Source organism: Tachyglossus aculeatus, chromosome 12 (assembly GCF_015852505.1).
Source record: "Tachyglossus aculeatus isolate mTacAcu1 chromosome 12, mTacAcu1.pri, whole genome shotgun sequence".
NCBI lineage: Eukaryota > Metazoa > Chordata > Mammalia > Monotremata > Tachyglossidae > Tachyglossus > Tachyglossus aculeatus.
The window spans coordinates 4,749,867-4,770,039 of NC_052077.1; positions in this window are offsets into that span (position 1 = coordinate 4,749,867).

The window sequence follows — 20,173 nt, forward strand, 5'->3', positions numbered from 1 at the left end:
CAATAAATACGATTGAATGAATTGAATGAATGAACCTGATTTGCTCGTATCCACCCGAGCGCTTAGGACAGTGCCTGGCACTCAGTAAGCGGTTAACAAATACCGCAATTATTATTGTTAATTATTATTAGCGAAAGGGGGGGGGAGCCCAGGAGAAGAGGAGAAAAGGGGGAGGGGATAGGGATAAGAAGCAGCGTGCCTTAGCTGAAAGAGCATGGACTTGGGAATCAGAGGATGTGGGTTCTAATCCTTGTCTGCTGTGTGACCCTGGGCCCGTCACTTCACTTCTCTGGGCCTCAGTTACCTCGTCTGTGAAACGGAGATTAAGACTGTGAGCCCCACGTGGGACAACCTGATTGCCTTGTAGCCACAGAGTAAGTCCTTAACAAATGCCATCATCATTATTGTTAATATAAGTTTATGGCGTGAAGACAGCTCGCCCCCCCACCAGGAAAACTTTCCCATGTCCCATGAAACTGGGGGAGGCCCAGGAACACTGCTGAATTGTACTTCCCAAGCGCTTAGTACAGTGCTCTGTACAGAGTAAGCGCTCAACACACACACACACACACACACACACAAACGCAGACACATCCACTTTTTCCCTCCTCTTTCCCTCCCATCCCACAAGGATCCGTGCATCTCCTAGCTGGAGGCACAAGGCTTGAGATCCGCCCTCCATAGAGAGGGGTTCCTTATATAGACCAAGGGCGGTGTTTAGGGAGGGATGAGGATGGGGGGAGAGGGGGGCTGGGAGCGGTGCGGCGGCTGTCTTTGAAGTCTGGGCGGCTGGGCTCTTTCATCCTCTTTCTCTCTCTTTCTTTTTTTTTTCCCCTTCCTGGCCCCTTTGTGTGACTAAATTTGGCGAGAACATGGAGCCGAGCCAGGCTTTCCACGTGTGCTCCCAGCTCCCAGCTGAGAACGCAAAGAGTTCTCTTCCGGGTAAGGAGACGGAGGGAAAGATCAAAGAGTTTGGGGAGTTGGATCCTGAAATGTGAATTGAAAATAAAAATCAAGCCTGGACACATTCCAGTTGCTAAAGCAAAACCAATCCCGAGTAGAGGCAGTTAGACTCTCCTTCGCCCCTTCTCCCATTTTCCTCCCACCCCCAAGCCACACACACACAGACACACACATACACAACCCCCCACACACACTTGAGCAGATGGAACTAAATAGAAAGAGGACATAGGGAAGCACTTAGTTTTTTCCAGATTTTTTGTTTTGTTCTTATTTTATTAGGGAAAATATCTTGTTCATAATTACCGTTATGTGAAGCCAAATTTCTTCTGCTATAAATATTGTTTACGTTCAATGGGCTTTGCAGTTTCTTTCGCTGCCACACTGGTGAACAGAATACTGGCATGACATACACCACAGTACACAGGATTTTATCATTCTAAATCATGGAATTGGCATCTTTTTTTTCTTGGAGAGTCGGATCGGGCATTACTTTTTAAAGAGCAACACTTAGAGTTATCCACCAGGTGCCTGTCTCGTTAGACTGCCTTGGCACATGTTGATACAGATATTTTCCCGTGTGTAGCTGGCAACAAAACCTTCCAACTTAGTCCTCAACGCTGATTTCTAAAAGCCCCTGAAAGTACTCCCTTTTGAGTCCACTGGCTTTCATGGATTTTCATTTATCAGGATAAAAAGAAAGTTTTGTGCTCTATCCCTATTTCACCAGAGGAATAGCCTCGTCTTCAAACTGGTTAGATGGAAAAGTGATTTCCCTTTCTCTCTCCGAGTTCGGTGGAAATTTCTTTGGGAGATTCTCTCTCTCCTCTCCTTCCCCTCAGCCTGTCTTTCTTTCCTTTCCAGGATGCCCTTCCACTTGTTCTTTGTCTTATCTCTTTGTTGCTGTCCTCCTTTGCTGGTTCTGTATTACCTGAGGAGATGGTAAAGCATACAGGGCCAAATAACCCAGTTCAGGGAAACCTTGGGTAGCTTCCCCAATTGACATTGGTCCATCTTCTTCCACAACGAGAGTCTGTGTCTCCTGGAGCAATCTGGTCTGTGATCATGATGGTGTTTGCCTGAGCACTGGAGGTGGAGGGAGATATCAGGAAAGCAGGAAGGGATTCTTTTTTGTCCTTCACCCCAGTGGGAACTGGGGTGGGGTGGGTGTGTATAATAATACTAATAATGGTACTTTTTAAAGCTCTTGCTATGTGCCAAGCACTGCTCTAAGTGCTGGGGTGGATACACGGTGAGCAGGTAGTCCTACGTGAGGCTCACAGTCTTCATCCCTATTTGACAGATGAGGGAACTGAGGCCCAGAGAATAATAATGATAATAATAATAATAATAGCATTTAGTAAGCCCTTACTATGTCCAAAGCACTGTTCTAAGCGCTGGGGAGGTTACAAGGTGATCAGGTTGTCCCACAGGGGGCTCACAGTCTTAATCCCCATTTTACAGATGAGGTAACTGAGGCCCAGAGAAATGAAGTGACTTGCCCAAAGTCACCCAGCTGTCAATTGGTGGAGCCGGAATTTGAACCCATGACCTCTGACTCCAGAGTCCGTGCTCTTTCCACTGAGCCACGCTGCTTCTCTTAAGCGAAGAATGAAGCATAGTGACTTGCCCAAGGTCACACAGCAGACAAGTGGCAGAGTTGGGATTAGAACCCACGTCCTCCGACTCCCAAGCCCGGGCTCTTGCCACTAGGTCATGTTCCCCTTCAAACTTCTAGATGGACAAGGACTGGGAAAATGCAAAATAATTTGAACAGCAGCAAGAGGGTCCACAAAGTGAGATAAAGCATTTTTAAAAAATCAAGGACAATATAAAATAATTTAGAAACATCCAGAACATTGGGGTCTTGTACTCTCTCAAGCATTCAGTACGGCCCTCTGCACAGAGGAAGGGCTCAGGAAATACCTCTGATGAATTGATGAGGGTCAGAGTGAGATTCTGTACTGCAGGCTTGAGGCTTGCCAAGGAGTGAAACTAAGGGATAGCAGTTACAGAAAAGGCTGGATTTTTAGATCCTATAACCTATCAGTTTCAGGGCAAGTCCTTTATCATCGTGCTTCCTCTACCTGTACTTTATATTAATGTCCGTCTCCCCCCACCCCTTGATTGTAAACTCTCTGAGTGCTGGGAATACATCTACCAATTCTTACTGCACTCTTCAAGCGCTTAGTACAGTACTTTGCATGCAATAAAGCACCGTTGGTTGATCATCAGTTCAACTTTTAATCAATCATATTTATTGACCTCTTACTGTGTGCAGAGCTCTGTACTAAGCTCTAGGGAGAGTACAATGTTACAGACACATTCCCTGCCCGAAATGAGTTTACAGTCTAGAGGACTTTCATACCAAGGGATGGACGTATGGAAGGCTAAGCCCCCAGCCCCTCTCTTTCCCTTTCCCTCTTCTTCACCTTCCTCCCCGCAAACCAGGATAGGTCCACCATGTTCCTTGCTAGGAGCAGCGATTGCACTGAACTGTTACACCTCTCTCACGGCTGGACATTTGAGTCCAAAGACAAGAACGTTAGCCAGTCCTCTGGGATTCTTGCCTGCTCCATTTGGTAAACTTCCAAAGGGGCCTCGTCACTCTAATTCTGTGAAAGAGGGGTCTCTTTTTCCACGTTCTTCTCGGTAATACACCGTAGGTGCTTAATGAATGTGAAATTCTCATAATACTATTTCTAATCATGGTGATAATGATGTCTCATCAGCTGGATGGTCTCTAGAGAAGCAGCCTCCCTCTAATACAGCGTGGCTTTGTGCAGTGTCAGCATTTGGATCAGAGCCTAATCCCTGGTTTGAGGCGAAAAGCCAAAGCCACAACCTTCTTGCCTAAAGGGGAGAGTGCTACCAACTGAGCCATATGGAGATTAATGCAGAATAAGGTCATTAGGCTTCATTGTTTATCCAGCTATTTAGAGCACAGATTTGTGTAAATTTCAGCTAGTGGAGTTGCAGTCTCTCTTTGATGTTGGTAATCTGAAAATTTTAGTCCTCCAAGGAAAAGTTCCAGATTGACAGTAACCTGAGGTACTCAGTGCACAGAAATCTTGGTGTGGTCTACTTAGGCAAAATAAAGAGAAGAACTGAGCATTTATCCTATGAATTTGATCAGCGCAGTGAGACAATCTGGCTGTTTAAGGCCAAAAGAAATCTCTTTCCCAAATTAGCACAAAACAAATTGTTTTGTTTTTCCCACTCTGAATCACCTGGAAGATTGCCTCAACTTTCCATTTCACTTACCTGAGCAGACCCAAGTCACTGCTCCAGGCTGAAATTTAGAGTTTCAACATCAGGACCCAGCCATATTCTGGTCTTGTGAACAAACTCGATGTACAACTCTGCCCCAGTGCTCTGTTCTGACTGTAAATTCGATTCTCACCTAGATCGAGACTAGGAAACACGTCCACCGACTCCGTCGTCGTGGGCAGGGAACGTGTCTGCCAACTCTGCTATGTTGATATATTGTACTCTCCCAAGCGCTGAGTACAATGCTCTGCACACAGTAAGTGAGCAGTAAAATACCACTGGTTGATTATTTTCTGCTTTTGTTGACATGGATATGTGAAGTCTCCGGTCAGCTTCAGTAAAGATTTCTGAGTGAGGGCAGAGTAACACTCTCTAGAATTACTATTTGTCCCCTCCAAACCTACCAATCGAGCAGCTACCCCTTTAAGAGCACTTCAGACCAGAGCTCCCAAGGCAGAGTTTAAACTCACCCTCTCCCATAGTGTCACCCAACTCAATCCTTGGGAACTCAGGCTTTTGATGGCCTATTGGTGAGATGGCAAAGTCTGCTTTGTCTTCCTCTCACAGCTTTGCACCCAAGATATTAAAAGCTATTTACAAACATCACGCAGTGGCAAAAATAATGACTTCCATCTTACAGATGGAAACACTGATGCAATAAGAGTTTAAGAGACATGGACAAGATCATTGTTTACTGGAAAAGGAGGGTCCAGAAACCAGAAGCAATTTCTGGTTCAGTGCTCCATTTCCAGGACAATGAAGTGTCTGTTCTTTCAACCCTGCTATGCATTAATATTAAGCCCATCTTAGTGTACTTTGCTGAGCAAACTGGTTAGTTGGTCATATACTCTTTGAAATCGATCTACCAATTTGCCTGGATGCAAATACCCAGCACTAGAGAAGCTAAGGATGGTATACGACTGGTCTTTGCCACAGGGAAGTGGGTTTTTATGAAAGTTTTCATGTAGCATTTCGAAAGCTTCTTTTTCACTGTTACCTCCCCTAATCAGAAGGCACTTCAAAGAGGGGTACTAGTTATTGCTGATGTCTAAATGTCCGGCCATGGCACAAGCCCTACTGTAACAGCTGATGAGCAAGGCTAGAAATGGCCTAGTGGATAATGGATGGGCCTAGGAGTCAGAAGGACCTGGGTTCTAATCCCAGCTCTGCCAGTTGTCTGCTTTGTTGACCTGGGACAAGTGACTTAATTTTTCGGTCCCTCAGTTGCCTCATCTGTAAAGTGGGGATTATGACTGTGATTCTTACTTGGGAGGTGGACTGTGTCCAACCTGGTTAGCTTGTATTTGTTCCAGTGCTTAGTACAGTGCCTGGTACATTGTTAGCGCTTAACAAGTACCATGAAAAAACCCAATACACCTTTCAGGTAGAAAAATAGAGCCTGGAGGAGCAACCTAGAGAAGCAGGGTGGGCCAGTGGAAAGAGCACAGGCCTGGGAATCAGAGGACCTGGGTTCTAATCCCAGCTCTACTACTTGCTTGCTGGGTTACCTTGAGCAAGCCATTTCACTTCCCTGTGCCTCAGCTTCCTCATCTGTAAAATGGGGATGAAATACCTGTTTTCTCCCCTATTTAGACTGTGAGCCCCAGGTGGGACAGGGACTGTATCGAACCTGATAAACTTGTAAATACTCCAGGGCTTAGAATAGTGCTTGACGGTGCTCCTCTCCTCTTTTCCCACTCTGTTCTGAATCATTCTGACTTGCTCCCTTCATTAATCCTCCCTCCCATTCCCCCAGCACATAGGTATAGCTCTGTATATATCTATTATTTATTTATTTATTTCAATTAATATCTGTCTCCCCTCTAGACTGTGAGCTCATGGTGGGCAGGGAATGAGTCTGTATGTTGTTATATTGTACTCTCCCAAGTGCTTAGTACAATGGTTAGCACACAGTAAGTGCTCAATAAATATGACTAAATGAATGAATGGCAGTGTTTAACAAATACTTTTATTATTATCATTATTATTGTGATTATTATATTTGCCCAGCAGCTGTAAGCAGGACATTTCCCGAGGCAGACCTCTTTGCATCACTCTGGATGACAAAGAATCAGGGAAGGATTCTTCCTATCCAGCAGGGAGTAAAGTTCTGGAAACCAGGATGCTGAGTGCAACTTCCAGGGATAAGGCTTCTGAGGATTGATCAGTTTCAATGTGACATCACCAGAAGTGCTAAGGGTAGAGAACATGAGGTAAGAAAAAAATTGGATTACCGGGGTCGGAAAGAAAAGTGAGTAAGAGTGATTGTTTTTTCTTATCAATCAACCCGTCAGCAGCATTTATTGAGCTTCAGCTGTGTGCAGAGCACCATACTAAGCAGTTTAGGGAGTATAATACATAGGATTCCTACCCATACAATCTAGCCAGGGAAATGAACAATGTATTAAAATGTAGGGATGTAAAGCCCCCCTGTCTCTCCAAGTTTTTTGTCCAGCCCACACCCTCCACTCCTCTGCCACTAACCTCCTCACTGTGCCTCGTTCTCACCTCCTTCAGGAGGCCTTCCCAGACTGAGCCCCCCTTTTCCTCTGCTCCTCTTCCCCTCCCCATCGCCCCTATTCCTTCCCTCTGCTCTATTCCCCTCCCTGATCCACAGCACTTGTGTATATTTGTACATATTTACTATTCTACTTATTCTATTAATGGTGTGTATATATCTACAATTCTATTTATCTATTTTGTTGCTATTGTTGCCTGTCTACTTGTTTTGTTTTGCTGTCTGCCTCCTCCTTCTAGACTGTGTGCCCATTGTTGGGTAAGGATTGTCTCTATCTTTTGCCAAATTGTACTTTCCAAGTGCTTAGTACAGTGTTCCACATGCAGTAAGCGCTCAATAAATACGATTGAATGAATGAATGGTATTTATTGAGTGTTTACTGTACACAGAGCACTGTACTAAACTCTTGGAAGAGTACAATATAACAGAGTTGTTAGATACATTCCCCGCTCACAAGGAGTTTATGGTCTAGAGGGTACACTGCCAGAGTTCTGCCAAAATTCCTGTGCTGGAGCTGGTACCAAAAATTAGCTCAAAACCCTGCAACCAAAGAAAACCAATATCAAACGTAACCTGAATCTAATGAAGAGTTAGAGGGTGGGAGAAAGAGTGAGTGAGAGGAGGGAAAACTCAAAATGGTTGGCTATTTGCTAATAGCCCTCAGATCGCCTCACATCTTCATTCGGCAGGACAGCTGAACAGCTATGATAGAAAGATCCCAAACAGCTGCTCTAGGAAAACTGAATCAGGAAAACCTAAACAGGGAAAACAGAAGAAATGTTTTAAGAGACACGCAAAGCAAAATCTCAAACAACATGCTGTAGCCGAGGACGGTTGGGAGACAAAGGCATAAGATGAATCTGCTTGGCATACCACAATCGCAGCGCAGAGAGGGAGAAATGAAAATGGCGGCAGGCACAATGAGTAGCAATTGCAACAGTGTTGGAAAAGGCAGTCTTAAGTGCACATTCATTCATTCAATCGTATTTATTGAGCACTGTGTGCAGAGCACTGTGCTAAGTGCTTGGGAAGTACAAGTCGGCAACATATAGAGACAGTCCCCACCCAACAACGAAACGATTGTCGGTAACGTATTGCTCTTGTAAGCACCACTAAAATCATCACATCAGTAGCATCAACTTCAAACCTGAAGGGCAGCTATGTATGACTCTCATTCACCAAATGGTATTTATTTAGCACTTACCGTGGGCAGAGCACTGTACTAAGCACTTGGGAGAGTACAGTACAACAGAGTTGGTAGAACTTCCCTACCCACCTCTACAGTCTAGACATTTAGAAGGAGTGAGAGCTAAAATACGATTTCCTCCCTCTAGACTTGAACCTTCATTCTTCCCTCTCCCTCCATATTTGACAGACCACCATTCTGTCCATCTTTAAAGCTATACTAAAATCATACCTTCTCCAAGAAGCCTTCCCTGACTAACCTCTCTTTTCCTCACCTTGTTCTCCCTCCCTTCAGCAATGTCTATAAACTTGGGTATATACCCCCTAAGAACTTAGTCCCACAAAACATATGCCCATATCTTTATAGTCTACTGCTTCCCTTATCTGTAATTTTATTTTATTCTATTTTACTGTCTATCTCCTCCACAAGACTGTAGGCTCCTCAAGAGCTAAGATTGTGTCTCGTATCATACTTCTCTGCATGCTTAGTACAGTGCTCTGCACCCAATAAGTGCTCATTAAATACCATTGATTTATTGATTTAATTACCAAAATTACTTTTTTGAAGGCTTATCAACAGAACTGATTCATCCAAGGTTTCCAGTCTCCCCAGTAGCATGGGAAATTGCGATTTAGCTTCAGGACAGATCCCAGTATACAAAACATGTTGTGCCATCGGAGAATTTAATTGGGGAATGAAGAGCATCAATAATTTTGGATCCCGGTGCGTAGGCAGAGCTTTTTGTGTCTCTTCAAATACATTGCACAACTTAGCCCATAGCAAATTGCTTCTTTGAAAACAGGAAACCCTGACTAAATGGAATAATATTCCCTTTGTCAGGCCCGGGGATCCTTGGAATACAGTGACAAATATGGGCGGTCTCAAATGGCATAAAATGAAATGGAGGGTTGGCGTGATTTTGCACCTCAAGCCTATGCCTACGTTGATAGAGACCTCATAATCCATCAAATTATTTAGTGAGCATCTACTGTGTGCAGAGCACAGTTCTAAGCACTTGGGAGAGTACAATGCAACAGAGTTGATAGACAAGTTTACTTCCGTTAAGGAGATCACAATCGAGAGGCAGAGACTACAACTTTGTCCTGCCACTCTCTGAAGCCAAAATAGATATCTCTACAAGGCATCCTCACTCCCTTCTGCATCACCCTTGCACTTGGATTTACATTCTTTATTCACCCCGCCCTCAGCCTCACCACACTTACGTACAGATCTGTAAATGATTTTAATGTCTAGTCTGTAAGCTCATCGTGGGCAGGGAACGTACCTACCAACTCTGTTGTATTGTTCTCTCCTAAGCGCTTAGTACAGTGCTCTGCACACAGTAAGCACCCGGTAAATATGTTTGATTGATTGGTAAAAACCACTACACAGCCAGTAAAGTCATGGGCTTGGGTCTCAAACTTTCAGTTTGGTCCAACCTATTCCCTCTAGACTGTCTAGTCTGTAAGCCCCATGTGGGACAACCTGATTACCTTGTATCTACCCCAGCGCTTAGAATGGTGCATGGCACATAGTAAGCGCTTAACAAATGCCATCATTATTGTTATTATTATTATTATTATTGGACAAATGGTGGTTAATTGTTTCTATGTAGGCCTTTCCCTGCCACAGACTGTGAGGACTTCAAGGGGAGAGACTGTCTTTAATTCAATTTTTCTTTGTGTGCTTCCAAGCCCAAAGCAGAGCACTGTTCTGGTCACAGCAGCCACTCAGTGCATCATCATCCTCAAAGGTATTTATTGACTGCTTACTATGTGCAGATCACTATACTAAGTGCTTGGGAGAGTACAACGCAACAGAGGTAGCAGACACGTTAGCAGACACGTTCCCAGCCCACAATGAGATTACAGTCTAGAGGGGGAGACAGAAAGTAATATGAATAAATTATTTATAATAAATAATTTAAGGCATGATTTTGATGATGATACTGCGGGTCTTAATAATAATTGTGGTATTTATTGTTTACTATATGCCAAGCACTGTTCTATGCACTGGGGAAGATACAAGATAATAATAATAATAATGACATTTATTAAGAGCACTGTTCTAAGCTCTGGGGCGGTTACAAGGAGATCAGGTTGTCCCACGGGGGATTAAAATGGCTCTTAATTCCCATTTTAGAGATGAAGGACTGAGGCACGGAGAAGTAAAGTGACTTGCCCAAAGTCACACAGCTGACAAGTGGTGGAGCAGGGATTAGAACCCATGACCTCTGACTCCAAAGCCTGGGCTCTTTCCACTGAGCCACGCTGCTCCTCTAATCAGCGTAATAATCTCTAATAATCAGGTCTGATACAGTCCCTGTCCCACACAAGCCTCACAATCTAAAAAGGAAGGGTAACAGATATTTAATCCCTATTTTATAAGTGAGGTAACTGAGGCACAGAGAAGTGAAGTGACTTGTCCAAGCTCCACAATGGGAAAGTGACAAAGTGAGGATTAGAACCCAGGTCCTCTGTCTCCTAGGCCCATGCTCTTTCCACAAGGCCGTGCTGCTCCTCTGGTGATGAAAATACTATAATTTCTCAGGATGTGAAGAAAGGGGTCTGCTCTAGTAAGACTCTCACAAGAGTATTTTCACTTGTGACATTTTGTTTCAATACAAATTCTAGTAGCTTGCATTTCAGGGCTACTTTTGTTTCGATAAAAAATGATTAATTAATTAACACTTTGGGGTTTTTTTGAACTCACTTTTTGTCAAATCAATGAGACAACCTGCTGGGTAATGTTGATTTTGTTTTCAAGGCAAAACGAACATAGAATTTAACAAAATAGAAATGTCTAGCATTGCGCTATATCTTTCCTACTAATCTCACTTTCCTTTATGATTTTTTCTGTGACAACCTTTCCTATAGAAACGAAAAGTCTCACAGCAAGTTTTAATTGTGTTATCGGGAATGAACAGTGAATGAAAAATTACGCCTGGTAATTGGAAATCTCGAATAGCAACTGATGGTGCCTTTAAACAAATTGTTAAGGCAATTCCTTAAGCAGCATAGTGTAGTGGGGAGAAGCAGCAGGGTGTAGTAGTGCACGGGTCTGGCAGCATGGGTTCTAATCCAGACTCTGCCACTTGTCTGCTGTGTGACCTTGGGCAAGTCACTTAACTTCACTGAGCCTCAGGGAATTTATCTGTAAAATGGGGATTAAAACTGTGAGCCCCATGTGGGACAGGGATTGTGTCCAACCTTATTACCTTGTATCTACCCCAGCACTTAGAGCAATGGTTTGCACATAGTAAGTACTTAACAAGTTCCATATTAATAATAATAATTATTATTATTATTATTAATTATTGAGGTTGATATCCTACAGTCTCTTCATTCCAAAGGACTTTACAAGCCCCAACCAATGGACATTTTTTTTAATGGTGCTTGCTAAGTGCTAACCATGAGTCAAGCTCTATTCTGAACACTGGGGTAGGTAAGCAGCATGGCTCAGTGGAAAGAGCCCGGGCTTGGGAGTCAGAGGTCATGGGTTCTAATCCTGGCTCCACCACTTGTCAGCTGTGTGACTTTGGGCAAGTCACTTAACTTCTCTGTGCCTCCATTACCTCATCTGTAAAAATGGGGTTTAAGACTATGAGCCCCATGTGGGACAACCTGATTACCTTGTATCACCCCCAGCACTTAGAATAGTGCTTTGCACATAGTAAGCGCTTAACAAATGCCATTATTATTACAAGTTAATCAGGTTGGACAGGGTCACTATTCTGCCTGGGGCTCACATCCAAATAGGAGGGAGAACTGGTATTTCATCCTTATTTTATAATTTAGGAAACTGAGGCACAGACAAATTAAGCGATTTGCCCAAGGTCATACCCAGGAAGCATGTGGCGGAGCTGGGATTAGAACCCTGCTCCTCTGACTCCTATAGGCCTCTTCTCACTAGTCTATGCTGCTTCTCTTGAGCATATAGTTCATGCCCAACTGACCAGTGACTTGCCCCCATCCTGGGGTGAGCAGGTGGTTATTTTTATTATTAATAATGAGCAGGAGAAACTACAAATGACACATCACCCTTTAACTGTCCAGGAGTTTCTCACAGCCCTCTCACAAAGCAATGTCTGTTATTCCCATTTTACAGATACACTAAAGTTAGATAAGTTAAATGTAGTAATTTAAAAGGAACAGTTTCACTCATCAGTGGCTGAGCTGGGTGCCCAAGAATCTGTACTCGAGTCTCTTTTTTCTCCATCTTTCAGATTCAAAACAAAGTTTTTTAGTCGAGTGAGAGATTTAGGTGCCCCGCCTTTCCAACCCTGAAAATAAGTATGCTTCCAGGGTCTAAATCAGGATGACCCTAAAGAAAAACAGGCAGTGATCTGAGAATTTTAAGGTGGCATTTGTTAAGTCCCCTCTCAGGGTCGCACCTGGAGAGTTTCCAGTACTATATCAGTCTTGACTATGGGAGGGAAAGTCAAGCAGAGGCATATCCTTTCCATTCGTAGCCTGGTCAATGGCTTGTGAGTGGAAGGAAATCTGCTGCAGGTCAAAACTCCCCTGTGCTGGGCAGCAGCGGCATGGGAGGAAGTTGAGGGGGGAGACTCAAGTTGACTATGTGGAAGGAGACAATGGTAAACCGCTTCTGTATTTTTATCAAGAAAACTCTGTGGCTACACTACCAGAATGATTGCAGATGGGTGTGGGACATTCTGGGAGAGATGTGTCCATAGCGCCGCTATGGGTCGGAGATTGTGGGTTCGAATCCTGACTCTGCCACTTAGCTGTGTGACTTTGGGCAAGACATTTAACTTCTCTGTGCCTCAGTTGCCTCATCTGTAAAATGGGGACTAAGAACCGTGAGCCCCACGTGGGACAAGCTGATTACCTTGAATCTACCCCAGTGCTTAGAACAGTGCTTGGCACCTAGTAAGCGCTTAACAAATGCCAACATTATTATTATTATAAGACAAGTCTTTTTAAGTGCTTACTCGGTGCCAAGCACTGGGGTAGAGACACTATCATCAGGTTCCACATGGCGCTATAGTCCAATACGAGGGAAAACAGGCATTAAATCTCCATTTCACAGATGAGGGAACTGAGGCACAGAGAAGTTAAGTCACTTGCCTAAGGTCACACATCAGGTAAAGCTCTAGTACATACTTCACTCTCCTGCCCGGATCATATTTCCACAAAACCATTCACTCCATGTTTCCCTACTCCTCAAAAACCTCCAGTGGTTGTCCATCAAACAGAAACTCCTTACCCTAGGGTTTAACACACTCAATCACCTTGTCCCCTTCTACCTTATCTCTTTTATTTCCTACTACAATCCAGCCCACACACTTCAATCCTCTAAAGCCAACCTACTCGCTTTACCTCAATCTCCTGTATCTCGCCACCAACCTCTTTGCCTACATCCTGCCACTGGCCTGGAACATCCCTCCCTCTTCGTATTTGACAGACTATCGCTCTCCCCACTTTCCAAGCCTATTGCAGGCACAGCTCCAGCACTTAGTACAGTGCTTGGCACACAGTAAGCACTTAACAAATGCCATAATTATTAGCTTCTGCCAGAAGCAGCATGGCTCAGTGGAAAGAGCGCGGGCTTTGGAGTCAGGGGTCATGGGTTCAAACCCCGGCTCCGCCAACTGTCAGCTGTGTGACTTTGGGCAAGTCACTTCACTTCTCTGTGCCTCAGCTACCTCATCCGTAAAATGGAGATTAAGACTGTGAGCCCCCCGAGGGACAACCTGATCATCTTGTAACCACCCCAGTGCTTAGAACAGTGTTTTGCACATAGCAAGTGCTTAATAAATGCCATCATTATTATCATTATTATTATTATTAGGTCCTGCATCCCCTTTTTACTTGGATTTGCACCCTTTATTCACCCCTCCCTCAGCCCCACAGCACTTATGTACGAATCCATAATTGTTTTATTTCTTATTAATGTCTGTCTCCCCTTCTAGTCATTAAGCTCCTTATGATCAGGGAAGGTGTCTACCAACTCTGTGATACTGTACTCTCCCAAGTGCATAGTACAGTGCTCTGCACACAGTAAGCGCTCAATAAATATGAATGATTGACTGATTGATAGAAGACGAGGCCCTTTGAAACATGGAAAACCTGCCAACCTGTAAAATCATGACTTTTGTCCCAGCCACTGAGGAAGTCAGCACCACAATCAGAGAAAAGGCAGAATCACCGAAATTTACAAACATGGGTTACCTGAGGGGGTGGGAAGGGGCAGGGACTTCTCTTTCCTCAGGTTCTTCACTTGTAAAATGGGGATGAAAAACTTGTTCTCTGATCGTGAGCCTCAAGTGGGGCGTGGACTGCATCTGACTTGATTATCTTGTATTTACCCCACTGTACAGCGCTTGGCATGGTACTAATAATATTTTACAAATATTATTATTATTAGACCCTGCTTCAACCAGCAAGCTATTTCTCAACATTTGTCACACTAAAGGGATGCCACAAGATCTTAAAGATGCTATCACCACCATCTTATAGAAAAACACACAAAGGACAACTCTATTAACATGCCTGTTCTCTCTAGTACCTCTCTGTATGACCTCTATTTACAGCTGCAGAGGCTATCTAAAGTTATAGATTTAGTTGGCACTGGGGTGAAAACTGTAGGCAGATGTAGGGTAGCGTGAATAGCCTCCCAGAGAGACCCACAGGCAGAGCGAGCAAGAGCAAGGGAAAAGTTCAAAAAGACCCTCAGTTAAAGGGTGACTAGCTCAGAACCCTTATCGAAATGGGGCAGCCAGATGCAGCAGCCGGGAAAGCAGGGAAAAGATATCTCAAGCTGCCAATCCTTCTGCCAACCTTTCTCTCCCTCTTCCACCCCAGCTTCCCACCCTCTCTGAAACCGCAGGGATTGTTTTGTACTGTTATGAACTGGAGTTCATTCATTTATTCATTCAATTGTATTTATTGAGCACTTACTCAATATTGAGCGCTTACTTAGGGAAGCAGCTTGGCTCAGTGGAAAGAGCACGGGCTTGGAAGTTAGAGGTCATGGGTTCTAATCCTGGCTCCGCCACTTATCAGCTATGTGACTTTGGGCAAGTCACTTAACTTCTCTGTGCCTCAGTTACCTCATCTGTAAAATGGGGATTAAGACTGTAAACCCCTCATGGGACAACCTGATCACCCTGTATCCCCCTAGTTCTTAGAACAGTGCTTTGCACATAGTAAGTGCTTAACAAATACGATCATCATCATCATCATCATTCCTGTGTACAGAGCACTGTACTAAGCACTTGGAAAGTACAATACAGCAGTAAAGAGAGACAATCCCTGCCCACAGTGGGCTCACAGTCTAGAGGGAGAGAGACAGAGTTTCCTGCTGATAGTGCTCCAGAGAAAAATAATAATCAAAGTGATAATAATGGTACTTGTTAAGGGCTTATGATGCATGAAGCACTGTTCTAAGGGAGACAGAGTTTCATGCTGATAGTGCTCCAGAGAAAAAATAGTAATCAAAGTGATAATAATGGTACTTGTTAAGGGCTTACGGTGCATGAAGCACTGTTCTAAGCGTTGGGGTAGGTACAAGTTTATCAGGTTGGACACAGTCCCTGTGCCCCATGGGGCTTAAACTCTTAATCCCCATTTTACAGATGAGGGAACTGAGACCCAGAAATGAGAAGTGATTTGCCCAGGGTCACACAGCAGACGTGTGGTGGAGCTGGGATTAGAATCCAGGTCCTTCTGACTCTCTGGCTTGTGCTCTAACCAGTAAACCATGCTGCTTCTCTTCATCTGGACTTCTGGAGGGAAATCCACAGATGCAAAAGCAGGGAGTTAGAGCCGCACTGTAACTCCAGTGCCAATGGGGAGGGGTGGACAACTTTGCCTGTAGTTTGCTGGGCTCCCCATTAGCAAGTGGTCTCGTGACTAGTTAATTAATTGATTATTTTACTTAATTATAGTACTTGTCAGGCACCTACTATGTGCCAAGCACTATTCTAAGCCCTGGGGTAGGTACAAATTAATCACATTAGACACGCCAACACCTGTGTCCCACATGGGGCTCATGGTCTAAATAGAAGGGGGTAACATTTGTAACTCCTTCCCTTCCCCACAGCACCAGTATATATGTATATATGTTTGTACATATTTATTACTCTATTTATTTATTTTACTTGTACATATCTATTCTATTTATTTTATTTTGTTAGTATGTTTGGTTTTGTTCTCTGTCTCCCCCTTTTAGACTGTGAGCCCACTGTTGGGTAGGGACTGTCTCTATATGTTGCCAACTTGTACTTCCCAAGCGCTTAGTACAGTGCTCTGCACACAGTAAGCGCTCAATAAATACAATTGATTGATTGATTGATTGATTTAATCCTCATTTTACAGATGGGGTAACTGAGACACAAAGAAGCAAAGTGACTTGCCCAAGGCCACACAGCAGACATGTGGCAGAGCCAGGCCTAGATTCCAGGTCCTGCTGACGTCCTGTCTCTGGCCTGGAATGCCCTCCCTCCTCATATCTGACAGAAAATTACTCTCCCTGCCTTCAAAACCTTATTAGAAGGCACATCTCCTCCAAGAGGCCTTCCCTTACTAAGCCCTCGCTCCCTGACTTGCTCCCTTTATTCATCCCCACTCCCAGCCCCACAGGACTTCTGTATATATTTGTAATTTATTTATTTCTCTTAATAAGTAATAATCCTATCTCACCCTCTAGACTGTAAGATCATTGTGGGCAGGGACTATGTCTGTTATATTGTTATATTGTACTCTTCCAAGGATTTAAGGCATTTAAAGCATTCTTCCAAGCATTTGAGAAGCAGCGTGGCTCAGTGGCAAGAGCCCGGGCTTGGGAGTCAGAGGTCGTGGGTTCTAATTCTGGCTCCGCCACTCGTCAGCTGTGTGACTTTGGGCAAGCCACTTCACTTCTCTGGGCCTCAGTTACCTCATCTGTAAAATGAGCTCGTGGGTTCGCATCCCGACTCCGCCATGTCTGCTGTGTGACCTTGGGCAAGTCACTTAACTTCTCTGAGCCTCAGTGACCTCATACTGTAAAATGGGGATGAAGACTGTGAGCCCCACGTGGGACAACTTGATCACCTTGTATTCCCCCCCCCCAGCGCTTAGAACAGTGCTCTGCACATAGTAAACGCTTAATAAATGCCATCATTATTATTTTTATAAAATGGGGATTAAGACAGTGAGCCCCATGTGGGACAACCTGATTACCTTGTATCTCCCCCAGCTCTTAGATACATAGTAAGCACTTAACAAATACCATTATTAGTATTATTTAGTACAGTGCTAAACACACAGTAAGCATTCAGTAAACAAGATTGACTAACTCTCAGGCTCCTACTCTTTCTACTAGGCCACACTGCTGTTCTTGACTGACTGTTTTCTTGGTAGTGATTCAAGTGGCCAAAAAACACAATAATCTCATCCAACATGGGATTCTTATCAACTGGAAAGGGGCTTCATTATTATCTGGCACGTCACTGTTGAGAAGCCTCCGCTCTGGCGAAGGAAACTCCGGTGACCTTGAGAACATCTGTTTAGCTCTTTGAGCATTTTCTCCCCAGTTATCTAAACAAGCCTGGGTTCAGGTATTCAGAGTTCAGCTAACTGGCCTTCTTCTGAAGGGGGAAATGGAGCCGTCAGTTGGGGATGGAAATCTTGGTTTTAAAACTCACAGCTCACGTTCTTGTACATAAAACTCCCTGGGACGGAGTTTTTTTTCCCATCCGAATGCATTCTTTATGCTAGTCTGTCTCTTTCCTGTCCTCATCTGTTAGCTACAGCTGAATCTCTTTTGAGGGCCCCAAGGGACCTGGCCTGCTTCTAGTTCATTCTTTAACCTAGACAGGAGTTCGGGTGTTTTTGACTTGCCCTCTGCCCCTTCCCTTTACACTTCGTGAAGAGAGAAATTGCTCGCTTCCTGTTCTGCACAAGGGTACTTTTGATCACTTCATCCCACTCACGTAGCTAGGGGCCCCCAAATGGTCTGCTGGGAAACTGCTCAACTGCTCTCAGATCATTGAGATCCCTTTTTTTCTTGAACTTTTCTTGCTAGAATTGGTCCCGGAGAGGGAGTTTGTTGGCCGGGATGAGACAAGAGGAAGAGCTAGTCAAGACAGCTTCAGAACTGCTTAGGTGTAACTCATTGTCTCTAGACTCTAAGCTTGCTGCAGGCAGGGAACGTGTCTGTTTATTGTTATATTGTGTTTGTCGAAATGCTTAGTACAGTGCTTTGCACACAGTAAGTGCTCAATAAATATGATTGAATGAAGGAATGAATGAATGCAGGCTTTGGGATTGGATTGGAGGGAAAGAGCCACAGAAGCTGGAGATAAATCAAAGGATTGCTGTGTGGGAGTACCAACTTCAGGCCTGAAAGTCTTTGAGTAATAATATTATTTGTGGTATTTGTTACGCGCTTATATGACCCAAATACCATGCTAAACTCTCGGGTAGATGCGAGACAATCAGGTCAGACACAGTGTCTGCCCCACATGAATCACAAAATCGTAATATTAGGGACAGCAGGCATTTGATCCCCTTTTACAGATGATGAAAGTGAGGCAAAGAGAAGTTAAGTGACTTGTCCACGGTCACACAGGAGGCAGGTGGCGAAGTGGAATTAGCACCCAAATCTTATGATTCCCAGACCTGCGTTCTCTCCATTAGGCTACGTTGTTGTTTCGTAGCTCTTCGATTCGTAAGCAGCTGCCTCTGGGACCAAAGGGTGGGTGAGTGGCCAATGCGATGGCTGGAGCTTAGCACTCGTATTTTTATGTTAAGCTTTACTGGTGGCCAATAGAAATCAGTGATTCTTGCCATGGCTCATTTCCTGCCCTGCAAAACTGGGGTGATATTTGTATTTTTGCATTCCAAGGGGGATGAGTGTAGCTTTAGGGAATTCATATGTAGTAGTTGTCCTTTATGCTTGAAAAGGAGGCAGAAAAGATCACTGTGAGACTTAACAGTGCATACAATCGTGTGCTGACTTATGTACTTCCACCATGCCCATTTTCACTTTTGCCTCCTGCTTTCATATTCATTTTAACACTATTTAATGTTTGCATTATTATTGTTTTTATTATGGTATTTGTTCAGCGCTTACTTTGTGTCAAGCACTGTTCTAAGCGCTGGGATAGATACAAGTTAATTAGGTTGGACACAGTCTCTGTCCCACATGGGGGTCACAGCCAAAGTAGGAGGGAGAATCAGCATTGAATCCCCACCTTACAGTTGAGGAAACTGAGACCCAGAAAAGTTAAGCGGCTTGCCCAAGGTCACAAAGCAAAAAATTGGAAAAGTTGGGATTAGAACGCAGGTCCTCTGACTCCCAAGCTTGTGCTGTTTCCACTAGGTTGTGCTGCTGATGAGCGCCAAGTACAATTATTATCATTATTATTAGGGTTAAGGGATCATGGTTCTGGTGCCTCAGCCAGAGGGCTGGAAGTTACTAACCACCAACTTGATCATCCACAAGTATTTTTGAGGCATCTGCAGGCTGAGCACAAGGTGTTCATGTGCTTTTCTGAGGAGGAACTGAGATAGGTAGAGGCTTGGGGCTGGCAAGAGGGGCTGGTTACTTTCCAGGGGGCTGCTGGAAGGCATGGAAATGGGGGAAACTCCTGCGGGTCAAGAGACACAGGAAAGCAGAGCATTAATGTGTACGCTGAGTGAGTGAGTCCTGTTTGAAAACCCCCTGACCTCGGTCTGATCAAGTCCAAAGCACACAAACAGCTGGGCAGAGAAGAGGAGAGGGGAGATTTGTCAGCAGCCCAGAATTCTCTTCATTGTAAGAAAGAACGTTTCCTGGATTTACCCTATGGGAAGTGGTAAAAACAAATACAGACGGGATGTATTCTGACGGGGGTTTTTCCCCTTACTGTGAGAGAGATGCTCCTTCCCACAGCGTTTTCAACATGAAAAGGCTCCATCTCCCAGGATTAATCAACCCAAACTCAAGCATAAAAGCACAGAGAGCTGAATAATCTGTCTGATGAACAAATAGGTCAAAGTAGCCCAGAAGGGTGCTGGAAAGAAGACTATAGAATGGGTTAGGTCAGAAGATCTCTTATTTAAGTATCAGAGCTCCATGGTTTAGCAGTTTGGCGAGTCTCCCAAAATACATAGTTTGCTACGATGTCAAAGTAAACATGTGTCAAAACACTAGGATTCTTTCATAAATTGACAAATTGGACAATCTCCTGAGCTGCCATGATTTTGGACCTTTTCATTCATTTCCATTTTTGGTGAGGGAATTGTGATAGA